Below are 16,070 nucleotides of genomic sequence, written 5' to 3' on the forward strand. Positions count from 1 at the left end.
CCCCAGGTGTCCAAAACGAAGTGCTGTGATTGTTACAACAGCTATTTCCATGTACAGTAATCCACTGCATTTGACCTCCGTCTGACCCCATAAAACATTCATTAACCATCAAAAACAACTCTAACACCACCTAAAAATGAACACGCTATAAAAGTATCAGATGTGTATGGTACTAATTAGTGTGGAAGAATCACTAAATCACTCTACAGCCACTTTGTTGAGGTTTAACCAAATTCATTTTGTTTTTTGGCAACCACCAACCAGAAGCCAGTGCTTTAACATGTTCTATATGAATCACAGCAGATGAATGGAGTGTGAATGTGTGTGTGATTATGCCTGCAAGGCTTGAACTCTCATTACATAAAGAGAATGGCGTGTAAAAGCCCCGCTCCACCAGCGTGTCATTTTGTTTTTCATCACACTGTACCCTCAAATTCACACCAGCCCACAATCAGGTGGGAACAGAGATGAAAGGAATGAGACAGCAACAGCTCTAAGAGAAAAGAGAAAGAAAAAAAGGAGCCTTGCAAAATTGGCTACAGATAATTAAAGGGGAGAGTCCTCTCATGCCAGGACATTACTGAATTACTGTGATATCCAAGAAATGTTGCAGAGGTCTATAATCTGGGCCTGCTAAAACGTGGCGTGGAAGTGAAGAAAAGGAAGAAAACTGAGGGATTAAACTTTGGGAACGCACAATCATGTTCTTGTTGAATACAGTCAACAAGATAGTAGGTAGTAAACACTACCTATTCGTAAATAAAATATAGACAATAAATAAATAGTCTTCATAGTGAAGACAAGTTTCTACAGAGCCTTTTGTTTCTCTAGCAACTACATCCACTTCTATTTCTTATTTTGTTACAGTCCATGGGATTACAATGTGACTTGCATCACATCAGAGAAAACGCTACTTAGCATACCACTAAATGAGGTTTATGTGAGATTATAACAGAAGTTATGACGGACATGCCGATGAGTATCAGGATCAGTCTTATAAAACAACTTGGAAATAAAACATCACTGGCTTTTAAAGCCGTGATTCATATTGCCGCAGGTAATATAAAAGCCAATAACAAGCTGTAAATCCAGAACATCCTAAATTACACTCGCCTGTATTAATTACTGAGCCAGAAACCACCAATTACTCTGCAAGTCATGCACTGGGAAATTACATTCATGCTGAAAGACAGGATGAGTGAGCAACAAGTTGAAGAGAGGAGCAGACAGTCCCTGCACGGGACTGGGGTTTGGGGATGAAAGGGAGGGGGTGGGAAAAAAAAAGGCCGCCTTCATGTTTAAACCTTTGTTTGTACGATCCATGTGATCTGTGGATCAATTAGCGCATTCCCCAGTAGCCACATCCGCCATCCATGACACAGATTTATGTCTGCGAGGCCGCTCTGCTTTAAACTCGCTCAGGTTAGAGCCCACCTCTATGGCCCCCCGTCTTCCCCGACCACTCACTTTCTCAATGATCTTTGAAAACATATACAAATGTGACACTGAACCCCAGATATACTCCAGGGCTGCATTCAGGAGAGGGAAATCAGCACCAGTCACAGGATGTGACCAAAACCTCTCTCACTCATTCTCTCTCTCTCTCTCTGTCTCTCTCTGTCTCTCTCTCTCTCTCCCTCTCCCTCTTTTCTAGCAGATCAATCAAATTTGTAGGTGTATGTGTGTGGCTTGTGATGAGGGAGGTAAGGTGGGCTGACAGGGCCGAGGCCCCCTGCAAGCCCACCACACATACACATACAAACACACACAGACCTCTGTCTATAGCACTACTACACACTTTCTTGTGCAGGGGAGGATGCAGGCTGTAAGCGAATCTGGCAGGCAGGTAAAAGAATGAGTCTGCAGCAGGAGTCCAGCGCCACGGTGCTCCGTTTACACTTTCAACTCCTCCAGGCTTATCTCCCAGATTTAGCCTGGATAAGAGAATTATGAAACCGGTCCTGGCATCTAGCACTTCCTGGGGGGTCAATGGCGTGATGAGAGACAGCTATGAGGAGGCGGCTACTCAAGCCGGCAGCTCCGCTCCCCTCTCCCCTGCAGCCTTATCCAACTGTAATCTTCATCTCTGAGAGTGGGCGGTAGGCCGGCTGGTTTGGAGCGGGCAGCGGAGGAGCTGATAGCTTTGCTTCCGTGAGCTCCTTCCTGAACGTTTTTGTGACCCTTGCTCAAGGACAAAGAAGGGAACTTTCCTTGATCTGACTGAACTAGATGAAATGGGACCTCTCTTAAGCCCAGAATGCTCTGTTCTTTGGGGTAGACGATAAGAGTGATGCACTGAATTGTCTTGATTCAAATGTAAACATTCACATGAATAAAATATAACATCATTATTGTTAAGTAAGTTAACTGAAAGACAAAATTTAATTGTTGTGATATATTCAAATGGAAATTATGTACATATTTGAATTTACATTTAGCTTGACATTCCTATCTGGAGTGACTTACAATTTGAATCTCTAAATAGGTCTTGCGGACACACAATATGTTTCCTTTGAATAACTTTACAATAACCAGTAAATGGCCAATGATATTTCACCAGTATCCTCCTAATTCAATGTAAACTGGGCCATCCTGATCGTGGGTAGCACTTACAAAAGCAGTACCCTCTCCAGTCACAACACTGATGCAGTTTGACCCTCCCACACAGCTTAAACGAAACTGTGTTCCCCTAAAGTCTCTTTCTGTCTGTTTCGAAAATGCACAGAGAGAAAACTGATGACAAGCAAAAACTGGTTAATCGTTCATTCGTCCGTCTGTTTGTTCATCCATTGGTTTGTTTGTCAGTGTAGATAGATAGATAGATAGATAGATAGATAGATAGATAGATAGATATGCAGATGCATAAATGAAAGAAGTAAAGATACATAATAAAATATACTAAAACAGCCATAAAAAATAATGTGCAGTACGAAAATAAGTAAAATCTCATAAATATTATGCAGATGACAATGCAGTGGTTCATGTCACGTCCAGTGAATGAACTGAGTGACACAGTAAACAATAACTTATGTTAATAGTAGTTATATATTTGTTCATTTGTTCAATTGTTCAACCAGCCACGTAGGCATTCCCTGCAGGGAGCGTGCTCCAGCTGTAAAGTGAAACGCCATAAGAAACTCACCTTTTTTGAGGTATTTCCATATAAATGCTGTATAATGTTTTTTAGTTAGTGGACACAGTAGTGTAATCTACAACACATGTAAATGTAGAGCCCATTTCACTCATTTCCTCTCTCTTGCGCAACTCTGCTTGAATGGTGTAACAGGCTGGGAGAGTTGGACTGAGGGCTATCAATCACATGTGCTCCTCAGAATATTAGGACAATGCCTAGACAGTTCAGCCTTTTTAAGCAGTGTTTTATCATATTGTTTTGATTTTTTTCTCATTCAGACTTTGCTCTTAGTTCAATATAACATGCAATTTTAGTATCAAAGAAATATTCTTAACATTTTACTCTGTGTTCTCTGGGACTGGCACCCATACAGAGGTGAAAGTAGCATCGGGAGTCTTGCCTAAGGACTGTGTAGCGTGGTGTATTGGCTCAGGTAGGGACCTGAACCGGTCTGCTCTGTGAACGGCAGCAATTTTTTCCACTACACTTCACCAGCCGCTGTCAGCCACATTCAGCGCATAATTTTTTCAGCGTAAAACTACAACTATGTGCTTACACACAGAACCCGGCACTGCACCATCCGTGAGTCACCCTTACTCTCTGTTGTTGCCATTCAGTGATGCGCCCTGTGTTCAGGGCATAATTACACTGTAAAAAAAGTGTAATAAGACTACATCCTCATCTATGAAACATCTCCCGCTCCTCCTCCCCGATTACAGTCGAGGGCTTTACTTCGCATGAAAAATGTGTCATGAACACCCAAGTCAAAAATTCCCCCTCTACTCTAGCATAGCATCACCCCCACAACCCCCACCCACCTCATTTTCAACCCCCACCCGCCTCTACACCCGCCAGGACCACGTTAATTTAATCCAACAACACTTCCTATAGCAGCCTGTTAATGTCAGAGTGGATTTCCTCAGTGTTCTCACTGACCCAGAAAAGAGCACCACCCCAGCACTTCGCCAGGAACCTTCCCTGGTTTAGTGTTTCCCAACAAACGGCAAATATGCTTCAAAACCAATAAACATAAGCCTGATATGTATTGGGCTGCTACACAAGTATTTCTTGTGTTCCCGGCCACCCCCTTCTGCGAGAGCACCCACAACAACCCACAGGTATTTGCAATGCTAATGAGGAAGTCAGATCAAAGACCTGCTATGTTTCAATACAAGGCTGAAACTTATGGAGCATGGCTGGGAGGAAACTGAGAATACAGCCTGATTAGAGGACGCTGGAGTATCTAACCTTTGACAAAGACTTAGGCTACTTTAAACAAATCACTGGACAAGCGCATGTTAGTCTGTGTGTGTGTAAGAGACTGAGAGAGAGAGAGAAAGAGAGAATAAAATCATCTCACCTGCGAAAGCGGTTTAAAGTCTTCAGTTTCTTCTCCTTCCTTTAACAACTACTCAAGCTACTCTGACCTACTGGTTAACACACCAAAAACAGAAGTTAAATAACGTTAAATGAAATTAAACAGCAGAGCATCCAGTGAATGGAGTTTTCATTTCATTCTTAATGTTTTCAGAACAATACCTCCAATCTTTACAAAGGTGCAGATAAAAAGGTCTCCAGTATGAAGAGTACATACAAATCTTAGTGATCCTAAAAAGGTAAAGTTAGATAAAGTCTAAATCACAGTCAATAGCGATCCATCTAACTAGACGGTATGGAAATTAAAAAGTGACATTTGCAAGGAGAGTGAATGTATGATTTTATTCATTGAAGGACAACACTTAGTGTATATACCCCATTGGTTCTTGTTAAATAATTCAAGCTTGCTAAGCTTGGTAGCAAACAGTGATACTGTCTGTTAGAATCTGTTTCTGTGCCTTCATATTAATTTAATTCCATTCATTCCATTATTTTTCATACAAAATGCAATGAGTTAAGAACAACAAACAAAGACTTCATTAGCTAGCCAGAACTAGATAACCCGAGATAAGCTGAGAGATGTGCCAACTGTTTTCCCGCAAATTATCAATTAGTATTGAAAGAGTTTTAGCGAAAGATCAGTTTGTGTCTAATAAATTCAGCTCAACGAGTCATTACTTTAAGACTTTTATTTACATGTACTAATTAGCCAGAATGAAAATTGTTTTATCTCATGGCTGGTCCTTCAGCAGCCTGAAGTGCTTGTAAATGTAGCTGCCAATGACACTGACATTGCTATTGGCAGATAGAGATTGTCAGTGACTTTTCTGCCAAGTTATAAGCAGGCTGCTTTAACAAATTAGTAGCCTAAGACAGGGTTACTTAACCGGTGGGCTGCAGGCCACAAGTGGGCACCCTCAGGTGGTCTTTGGACTTATACTGAGGAGGAGCTAGTGGTCTGTAGTGGGCCAATGACAGCAGTTTGTCATGAAAAATCTTTGTAAAAACAATTGATTTAATAATAAAGGAGCAAAATAAAACGTTAACAAAAAATAGTAAACAATTTTAATGCAAGCCAGGCAACAATAGTGCACAAAGCAGCTTCATTTATTTTTTGCCCCTTGTTTCAATAGTCCTCTCGCAAGTAGAAAATTTACCACCATTCTGCCTGATGTCAGTTATTAATAAGCTTATGTTAGCCTAATGTGATATTTTATGTTCAATGACACATATTGCAAATTGTGGCACCCAAAACATTTCTATGTTGAAAAATTCACCCACTTTTTTTTTCCTGAAGGCCTTCGTGCTAGTGCTAAATAGGTGGACTTTGAGGTGGAAAAGTTTGAAAACCCCTAGACTAAGATACATGCCAGTTAGATATCAATGATGCCATTCTGATAACTTCGACATTTCATGAGAAGAGAACTTGAATGTGCCTATAGGACTCCTTTTAGGGGTAATATGGTAGGCTTAGGATGACTTCAGTTTTCTGTGCAACTTGTAAACAGTTTATAGTTGTATCATCCATTATTCTCACCTGTATCAAATATAAATATGTGTAGCTAAATTTTCTACATGTGTCATTTACAACTGTCCCTGAATCCATCAATTCTTTTTAGTCTACAGCATTTTACTGATTAGATAAACAGCATATAACATTCAGCTTATTCACTAAATGAAATTATTAGGTGATATATCAGTTCTGTTTTTGTACTAGTTTTAGACTGGTATTTCTTCAAGTGCCTCACTGTCAAATACTATAGACCTGGCAACTAGTTGAGCATGAACTTCTAGTGTGTGAGAACATTGCTCTTGTTCCACTCAGTGAGTTTATGGCCGCACATCCCAGTTTCCTCTCCCTGACTTCACACATTGTTCTCGGCCAATTTTTTTTGCTGCTGCAGCCAAAACAGTTGCTTATCAATACTCTTTCAGCTCCCTCATCCATCAGACAGTAAAAGTTCTTGCCTTCGCCCAGCGACAGTTGTTTCCTTGAGGCCAGTCTGTTGCTATGGCCCAATCGGAGTTCCCTCTTTTCCTGCTCCCTGGTCTGAGGCCAATGAAAACATTCTTGTTATGTGAAACCCATCACACATTAAAGGTGTAGACTCTGAATTGGATTCTTGAGGAATAGCATTATTGAAGGCCCTCCCAGGTAATAAATACCTTTTCTTGAGGAGGGGAGAGGTGTAAACCTACAAATAAGTTAATTCTGCACGGCAAGATGCAGAATGTCCTCTGGGGGTCAGTGGGGATGAAGGCAGAGAACTTTTCTAGATGTATGAATAACAAACATACATATGCAGACATTCCTGGAAGCAGAAGCTGGACTACATCATAGACTGCTGGTTAGTAGAAGAAAGTATTTGTATTGTTCCATCTTATCAGACTAGTTTTGTCATGTGATGACACACCAGCAGCTCTACAACTGTCAGAATAAAACTGGTGCCACTATTTTAAACTGACTTTGGGGAATATTTTGGGGAATTTCTTTCTAAACCTAATACTCTTACTGTTTGGCACTCATGAGAGATAGGAAGAGGTACACTTAAATAAAGGGATCTAAGTGATTCTTACCTTGAACCTACAGTTCTAGGAAAAAACCCTCAAATATAGAGCTTCATTATTTAGAAACTTTAGTATAGAACATTACAATAAACGATGGTTCCTTAACTCTCAGCACCCTTGGCTAAATTTGCATTTTTTATGTTTTGGTCAATTACAGTTACAAGATATGTTATCCCTTCAGATATTAATGCTGACAGAGTTTTGATATCTTTAAGAATTTGACATTTTTAAATAATTGTTTTTTTTTCTTGCAATTGCGGACTATTACTATAACAAATACCTGAGTGGCATAAGGCAGCCACATTTTCATTGATTTTCTCTCCTCTTGAATCTATGCGAAGTACTAAAACTCTGATATCCAGCAAGGCAGGCTTTAGAATGTTTTCCTCCAAACCAAATAAGCACTTTTGAAATGGTTTTATCATTCAGATTGACTTGATAGTAAGTATTAGCTGTTTATAATGAGCTACGTATAATGAAAAAATCAATTGAAATTAAGAGATGAAGATGAATATTGTTGTCTTTTGGATCGAAACAGTCCAGTCTTGCTTAATGGAACAAAACCCACAGTTATCTAAAACTTTTTGTCATACTCACACATCCCATCTACAAAAAACATCATTTAACCCCTTAAAATCCCAGGTTTATTACATGCTAAGACATATTATTCAGTAACTACAAGGACTTCAATGAAAACTGACTGGGCTATTCTTAGGTTATAGCAGTGTGTAATAAAACTTAGGCCATGTAAGGGGTTAAAAAGATGTCCACTGGAAGATTCCTTAGAGAACCAAAAGTGGTTCTTCTGTGGTACTGTTTCAAAGAGACCTTTCAGGCACCTTTATTTTTGAGAGTGTAGGTTGTTCTGCCTCTGAAAGTGCTGTAACATGTATAGCTTTAGCAAATGTAGAGGGGCTCTGTGGTGTCTCACACAGACTTTCTTTTCACTGAATTTGTCGTGTCGTCTGAAGAAGTGGAACTCGCAGCAATCAGTGTATGTTTCTTTACATTTCAGACTTTGACTGTTTAGTGCCTCATGTAACTCAATATGCATACGGACACAGACTCACACGCACACACACACACACACTCAGAGAGCCTCATAGTCCTCCATGTTCACTATGTGTGCTATCTTGACCTATGATTTAATCTTATTGTGTTGTGAAGTAGCAGGAGCCAGATGTTTTTCATGTTTTCTGAGCAAATTCCAGTGGGCCCTCTTCATGTAATCCTCATGTTTTGTTTTGAGCGAAGGTAAAATAGATCTTTTTAGTATCATGTTATAATACCTAAATCTCGCTGAGGGAAAACAGCTTAACCAAGAAAGAAGGAAAAAAGAAAAGGAGGAGACGTAAATCTTTGTGGAGTTGCAGGGAAGGAAAGTCTTATGCTGAGGAACAAGAAGCACATGTAGTGCGCAAGCTACCAGGAAATTGGTATAGTCTTGTATGATTTTATAGGGACCTTGGGCATGCCCTTCAGATTAATTAGGATGTGGAGCGCGGAGGTATTTTTTACAGGAAACTAAGTATGGAACCCCTGCCGTCAGCCTCAGGGCTCAAATCATGAGTCAAGAACGTGAAGGACTGTAACCAGGGTTTTTTTGTGGAGGGGGAGGCATAATGCAGGTCATATGCACGCATACACACACTCACACACGCAAAAATATGCACTGGTTATGTAAGGCATCTACTTTTAATGATGTGGTCAATGCTGACACAGGTACTTTTTAAAGCATTCCTATCATTATTATTATTAAAGCCTGAAAGTCCAGAATTAGAAAACAAATGCAGTGGTGTACCTAAATTGGGAGCTGTTTTATACAGCATGGTGAGGTTGCCAGGGTGATTTTAGAGAACAAATGGCTCACAAACAGTAAGTACAGACTCTAGGTCTGATGTACTAAGACTTTAGTGACAAGTTCAAATGCAAATTGGACATATTCTGCATGCATATTGTGTAGAGCCTAAACATGCACTTCATGAGCCATGAGGAAACATGTAAATGGTATTTCTCTTTCTCATGCATATGCATCTGAGAGCCAAAACCTGGGAGAATCATGTGAAACAAATGGGTGGAGACATTGGAAGTGAGGTTGATAATATTTTATAATTTAAATTACAGATGATCTTCTCAGCATTCTTGATCCAGGGGTCTGTCTCACAAAGCAGTAACTTTAAGCTTAGATCTAACCTGAATAATGGCAATGGATCACTTTTTTACTGCCATGGCAATTTATGTTGCACACCTACCCTGTTCTAGGGTAATAAGCATTAGCACAGACACAGAGGCGACAGTGTTCTTTTTTACCAGGTAGCATGACTTCCTTTTTCCTTCTTTGACGACTCCTTCTCATCTTTCATGTGATTGGCTGTTCATCATAAATGTAATGCCTTCCTATGCATGTACAAGGATTAATCAGAGCCTGAATATCTATACTGGATATTGCTGGATTAACAAAGTTAACTGCTGTTGCATGATTAGTTAAACGCATCTGTGTCTGTTAGGGTTTGTGAAGCTGAAACTCATTCAGAAAGCCTGTCTAGACAGACCCCAGACCCACTACTTCTTGTTCAACCAAAAGCGAAACAAACACTGCAGAAAAAAAGCAAAACAAAACAAAACATACTTTTATCTTTATGCTTTTTCTCCTTATCTTCTCTTTTTCTTTTCTGTTTTTCGGCCATAGATGTGAACTGAATATACTAGACAACATAACGGTACAGTATTAACCTAGAAGTTGTTGGGGGCCCTAAGCAGCTGCTTGTGTCACTTATTAGGTAGAACCAGGTTTTCTAACAGTTTCTACCCGTGTCCTACCCATCAAGTGGTCTTACTGTGCATGCACATATAATTAGTATAGTATAGTAGCTTCATTGTTAAACTTTTTACTGTTCATACTGTTACAGACTCAGCTTGATGTTATTTTTACCCTCTGATTTTTAGGCTATCAAAATATCCTGCCTATAGTTTTATGTATGGAGCTACCTGTAGAACATTTCAATATGGTAGGATAATCTGTCAAAACAAAAGCATTGTCATCTGCCTTTTAAAAGGAGGCATAGATTCTCGTCGGGTCTTTAACAACTTATTGTTTAGAATTCACCTAACAATGGCAGTACACAAAGTGTCTAGACACGTTCTGAAAGATGGCATTTTGTAGTCACAACAAGGCATATTTTGCACAGATATGAGCAGATATAAAAAAAACTGATACAAAAAAGCATTGCCAGTGTAAAAGGCAGCTCGTACAAAACGTTTTTCTTCAAAATGCAAAATATGGCTTGTACTTTAAAATTCTAAATGCTCCAAATGACTTCCATCTGATTACTGAGATTTAGGTTTGGCTTAGGCTTAGGTGTAGGCATAGCAGTATTAACACCAGGAACACATATGGGTCAATGGAAACCCCTTTGAAGGTTGTAATAGGTCTACAAGTGTGTTGGAGTCGGGCTGTGTGGTGGTGAGGATAAATGATGTGTGTGGCACTTGAGTCTTGGCCTTCACCCTTTTTTACTCTAAAAGTATACAGTGGTTTGTAAAGACTGCAGGAGAAGAACACCATTGCGGTCTGAGCTCAGTGTCAATACAAGCTGAGGATAAATGTATGTTTGCTCAGTCCAGTGCAGCGGTTCAGAGGTGAATGGGCCAGGCCTTTTAATGTGCTACTGTTTATTTACTTTGTTGTACTTGGCAGAGAAGCACTCACCCTGTTCACACACATCTCAGGGCCGTGTTTGAGCTCATAGAGCTCCTTGTTAAACGCCCCTGCTGGGGTGGGAAACCTCATCTCCAGCAACATGACATCATAACATCACATTGTGCCATGCTATTACACACTGTATACTACATACAATATTTCTGCAAAAAGACTTTGCCACTGACTTTATATATTAGCTTATTCAGCTTTTCTAGGACCATTATTGCACCCATTAAGAAGACACAGCAAATATGTCCATGTAATGTACACATAATTCAGTCTGCAAACACGTCGTTGCTGTTGTGATGAAGAGTGGACTCATGTCACCGGCTGCAATGCATAAACACTTGAGCCATTTTATGTGTCCAGGGAGCAGTAAGAGGATAGTGTTGGTCCTGTGACTGCATGCTCATAAAATCGACATGTCTCTAAATCCACACTTTTATTGACACGGCTCTGTGCTTTGGAAAGCCTTTGTTTGTCCATTTTACGATCGTTATGTTTCAGAGCTTTAAACGTGAGCTCTCAATTCTTTTCTGCCTTTTTTGTCAGTGAAAAAATTTAGAAATGTTTTTGAGTAAACAAAAATAATAATGTTGCATAGGTTGGCACTATAAACCCTCAAATCCATGCTTCACAGTAAAAATGTTTGTTTGTTCCACCTAAAAACCTCATGTACACGCAAGTGGTTTTAGTCAGCTCAAACAAACAAGCAAAATAAATTAGATTAAATAGCAAAAAAATGTAGGTAATAAAGATGATATTTGACATCAGTTTAAACCTCAAAAACATTCTATTCCAACTTTTACAGTCTTTTTTAAAGTTTTACTTAGTAGTTAGGGACTCTCATAACTGAATATCATGGATAACTGACTGTCCTAATAAGGTTTCCCATAAAAGTACCTTCAGCAATCATGCATTCCCACAAATCAGTCTCCTGTTAAATCATCCGAATTGTGGTGGCTTGGATGTGGCTGGCCTTTTGGCACATCAGAAACAGCAGTGGCCTGATGATGGAGCCAGTGAGCAGGCATCTTCAGCCAAAGATACAGGCTCATATCTAGGGCAAAATAACTGAGGATGCCTTTTAATAAATGGGGGTGCACACATCTATGCTTATATATATATATATATATATATATATGGTGGAAAGCCTACATGCTAGGCAAGTTTGCATTTTTGGTGAAACTTTATTTAAAGTGGACCTTTGCAGATGATTAGTAAACTCTTAACAGACTATCAGTAACACATCAACAACATATCAGTTAAGTATCAGTAGTGCAGCATGTGAATACATTGAAGTAAATATCTTTTAGATGTAGTGTTGACACACAACGTACAAGTATTTGTATTGTTAATATGTTACTTTCATTATGCAAACCCTAACCTTACCCAACCTTACCCAAAACCTAACCCTAACACTGGCCCTAATCTTAACTTTAACCTTAACCTCAACCCAAAACCTAATCCTAACCCTCATATATTTTTGACATGGTATTGAGAGTCTGTTGAATGTTGGTTTCATCTAAAAGGACTGCTTAAAATAAAGTGTCACCACATTATTTTCCCAACACTGGAGAACATCTACTATGCTAATGGTAGACAATGCACAATGCACTCTGCAGTGATGATATGAACACTCTGATCATTAGGCATAGTCAGATGGATGCATGTTTCAAAAGCCATTGTAGACTTCATTCAATGATACCAGAGCTATCTTGTATAACTAGAAAAGTTAGACAAGCTTAAGTGAGTTTATACCAAACATTTAAACATACTCTTACTTGTAGACTTCAAATGATCCATGAATATATGAATATTATTCCTAGATCTATTATTCTGCATCAATAAATATCATTATACAATTTTTGCAGGGTACATGACTTTGCCTTTGCTGGAATTCCTCCGTATCATTTTTTCCCTTTTTCTCACCACTTTCTCCCTCACTCCGCCCCTCCCCTCTTCCCCCACCCCCCGCCCTCAACTGCCACCCCGTTAATGAGATATGCCTGTCAGCGGGCATCCTGCTGTTTAGCCCCGGCACATTGCCTTGGAGCAAGATGAGGAGGAGTAGCCATCCTCGATGAGCCTGGCTGGAACTCTGGAATGCCCCCTCCTCATACCAAACCCACCAGGAACCCCACAGCCTGTGCCATAATCCCAGGGCGGGCCACTGCTTCGGCCTGTGGGAACTCTCTTTCTGGAGGCCACTACAGAGTCTCCAAAGCAGTGCAGCCTCTACCAACATCCAACCCTCCTTCACTCACCTCACCCTGGAGCTGCCTCTGTTTCTCTATATTCCACAAAAAAATCCCACCTGCTAAGTCAGCTCGATCCCACACATCGAGGGGGAAAGCCCCACAGACCCCAGAAGCAATCAGATCAGCCCACGGAAACTCTGGAGTTCTTCACAAGCCCCTAACAACATTAGCAAGCCCCAGCAGTTTGCTCTGATCTCAATCTCCTTCTCATCTGGTTGCCTCCTTGTTTGATTTCCACAGGTTCTCACATCAAGCATGCTCAGATTTCTTCATACCCTCCATATTTCATGTTTCACAGAGTAGAGGGCAGCTTTATAGAACAGACCAGTGCTGGCACAAGCCGGGTCGGAGGAGTAAGTAGTTCAGTGACACTACCACAGCCCTTTCTGCAGAGTCCTCTTTAACAAGACTCATAGACGTTCAAATGGCCCCATGTTATGAAACTTTAACCATTAATGCGGACTTGTTTGGGGCTTTTATTAAGAATAATGAAAAGATGTTTCACTACTGTTCTGGTATTTTTATGATTTTATTTTTATGGACGCTCATTTTTTTCACCCTTTCTTTCTTTCTTTGCCTCAGTTTACATTCATTTTACTGCTTTAGTGTAAGAGTTCAGCTGGAAATGCTCTGTCTCTCCAAGAGCCTTTTACTGGCCTCTAACGCTGTGTAAGGACACAAAATACTCCACAGACACTGACAGAGAGAGAGGGAGGGGGAGAGAAAGAGAGAGAGAGAGAGAGAGAGAGAGAGACAGATACATAGCATGTGACTTGATCTGGTACATCCTACATGTTCTAAGTGTCTATGTCTGTTCAGTTGTTTGTATGAAAAAAAATAGGTATCATGATACAATTATTTGATTATATCTTTGTATATTAATTAATATATTTGTATTAATATTTATGCACAATTTTTGACTAACACTATATTTTCTAAGGTTCTTACATTATTCTAATGTTATTATACTGTAGTAATCCCGTAATAACACCTTTTCATCACTGTTTTCATTTTCTTACTTGACACAAGAAACATGAGCTTCTATGCCTGTACCCTGTGACATAACTTCTTGCAAGCCTTAAAGTACTAAAGGATCCTAAGTGGCTTGGACATATTTTTAATTGGTATAGAACCTGTACATTATGTGGAGCTTCTTTACAATTGAAAAAGGTTCTTCACACTCATACAATTCATTTACAAAAAGAATGATCTATCGAAATTATCTATTTGGCTCTTCTTTGGCATCACTCCAAAGAACTCTTTTTAGCACCTCTGTCTTTCAAATGTGTACCTACAATTAAGAGGTAGTCTGGGGCATCGGCTGGTTAAAATATAAATTAATTTCTTTTGGTATTTTGTGTTTGCAATCCTAGAACACTGCATACAAATTCCAGTTCTTAATCTGGACTTACATTTCAAGCCTCTTCTTAGGTAGACAAAGAGCTAATTTGCAAAGGCATCTGGATCCTCTGGCAGGCAGGCATGGTGTACATTGCCATTCCTCCTTCTGTTACCACGTCTTCCCTCGTCCCAGCCTGTCCTATTCTGTTTATCATGGAATCTTGAAAACAGAATCAAACATGAAAGGAAGAGTGCTCACGAGGGCCCTTTAGGATTGGGTGGAAATGTGACAGCTCTGGAAACGTTTAGCCTGTCATAGCGGCCTGCGCTCTTCAAAGAGGAGCTGAAGGAATGAATTAATGTTGCTTCTGTACTAAACATCCTTCCTTTTCCTCACGCCTCCACCCTCTAAGCCCTTCTCTGGTCAAGTAGTAGATTATGATCATTAAAATATGTGTGTACGTGAGTGTATTCTTTGTGTATGTTCTCTCAGGGGAAGCGGCAAAAAACAGCAGCAATCGCATTTGCGGTGATGGTATTTTCTCTGTTTTATTCCTTGCCTCTATGGTTGCAGTGCATGGTATGAAGAAATAAACATTCTGCAATGTACTTTTATCAAAAGGGCAAAAGTCAGTACTGCTTTTGACCAGTGCAAATATATTAGATTTAGATATAAAGTCCCTTTATCATTGAAAAAAAGAACTCTTTCCTTTTTAAATAAAAGAGTTTGATGGCCGATGTTAACATTGGCAAAGTTTCAAATGTACCATTCACTCCCTCATCCATGCAGTTTCAATATCAAAACTAAGCCCATTTTTATTTTATCATGGTTGTGATGTCAATAACATGAACTCATTCACATATGGCCATCAAGTTTAAATGTATAAAACTTGTACTGTTCTTGGCTGTGAATAAACACATGTGTATCATTGCAGCCTTCCAAAGGATCCAGACATCTGAAAAGAGTGGGTGCTGTTTATTTTTCCAATGTTTCTGAAGATTTCAGTTCAAACTTAACAGTCTTTTTGAGTCTGCACTGCTCTTTGAGTGAAGAGCCATACAGGGCAGCCAATCAGAACATTTGCATATAAGAGTCACAGTAACAAAAACAGTTTAATTTATGTTCAAAATGTTTATGTTTTACTGTTTAAAAATGAATAAAGACAGTGGTACATAAAACTGCATGAAAGTCATTAGTTGTGGGCATCAAGGGAGAACTAATACAAGAAAAATGTAAAATGTGGTTCTTCGGCTTCTGTGTGGTCTCTCTCTCTCTCTCTCTCTCTCTCTCTCTCTCTCTCTCTCTCTCTCTCTCTCTTTCTCTCTCTCTCTGACTCTCAGAAGCCTTTGCAAGAAGCATCCCTCTCGCCAGTGATAAGGGGGAGATGCTCTGTGGGATCAAAGGGTATGTGTAGGCTATGTTCCTCCTTTCTTTAATAAACCTTAGGGTCAAGAGGGGTATGTTACAGCTGAAGTCAAAGCTTTGGAATAGATCCCACCCCCCCCAACATACACACCTATACATCTGTGAATGCTTTCGCACACCCTGACAAGAACAGCCACTCACAAACCTGCACACAAAGAGAAGAATGTTGTTTGCTCACTGCGCTCATCCATGTAAAAGCACCATCTGAGCAGCAGAGCAGACAGTCATGTCCAACCAGCACAACTAAATACACACACCCACACA

The sequence above is a fragment of the Colossoma macropomum genome, unplaced genomic scaffold (assembly GCF_904425465.1).
Source record: "Colossoma macropomum unplaced genomic scaffold, Colossoma_macropomum, whole genome shotgun sequence".
Lineage (NCBI taxonomy): Eukaryota > Metazoa > Chordata > Actinopteri > Characiformes > Serrasalmidae > Colossoma > Colossoma macropomum.